The following is a 1,077-nucleotide window of genomic DNA, read 5'->3' on the forward strand; positions in this document are numbered from 1 at the left end:
TGCAATATCCTTCCTTTAAAAAAAAGGTCTTTTGGCTTGTAACTGGTATCTTCTTTGTCTTGTGTTTTGCCAGGTGGCTTTTTTGTCATTGTTGTTTCAATTTTACTTTTCTCCTTCTTGGAAGCTGTTCTCCAAAACTTCAGGTTTTTACAGGGGGGGTTCTTTAAGTGGGGATTTTGCCCGCCCGGCTTCACTAACTCACCCTCCCAAAATGGCTGAAACCACATAAAACCTCCACTTCAAAATGAAGGGAGCAGGGAGGAGGAGAATCACTTACAAAAATTCCATTATTTCGAAAGAAAGGGGGGAAATCGATCATTCCTTAACTTTTTTTTAACCAAGACAGGAATAACCAGCTCCTCTGGGAAACTAACAGCAAGAAGATTATTTGGGAATTTTGGTGAGGCGGCGGAGCAGGGTGGGTCTCTCCAGTCTCCGTCTCTGCATCCTGGACCGCTCCCCTTTCCTAGAAATCCAACTTTTCAGCAAGAAGCATATGTGGGATTTTTTTAAATATATGCTTTAGTTGAAAAATGATATCATATGAAAACAAACACGTTCAGGCAGAGAAGAGACACGACAAGTCATTTATCTTGGCAGGGGGTTAAACTAGATGACCCTTGCGGTCCCCTTCTAACCCTCTGGCTCTATGCTTCTAAGGTCTTTGAACCATTAGGCCATTGGCCTATGGGGATTTGATCCTATCTCAGGCCTTGGCTACACTAGCGCTGTACAGCACTGCAACTTGCTGCGCTCAGGGGTGTGAAAACGCCCCCCCAGCGCAGCGAGTGCAGCGCTGTAAAGCGCCAGTGTAATCAGAGCCTGCAGCGCTGCACGCTCGCTCGCAGTGCTGCAAGCTACTCCCCTCGGAGAGCTGGAGTACTTACAGTGCTGCGAGAGAGCTCTCGCAGCGCTGGCAGCGCGACTACACTCGCGCTTCACAGCTCTGCCGCGGCAGCTCTGTGAATTCCCAAGTGTAGCCAAGGCCTGAGTTCAGCTGAGGATTTGGGGAGTCTGTAAACTCTGAGGGTGTTGACGTCACCAGGCATCACCATCACCCCAGGTGACTCAGGAGGG

The sequence above is a fragment of the Terrapene carolina genome, unplaced genomic scaffold, assembly GCF_002925995.2.
Source record: "Terrapene carolina triunguis isolate 2854851 unplaced genomic scaffold, T_m_triunguis-2.0 Scaffold25422, whole genome shotgun sequence".
Lineage (NCBI taxonomy): Eukaryota > Metazoa > Chordata > Testudines > Emydidae > Terrapene > Terrapene triunguis.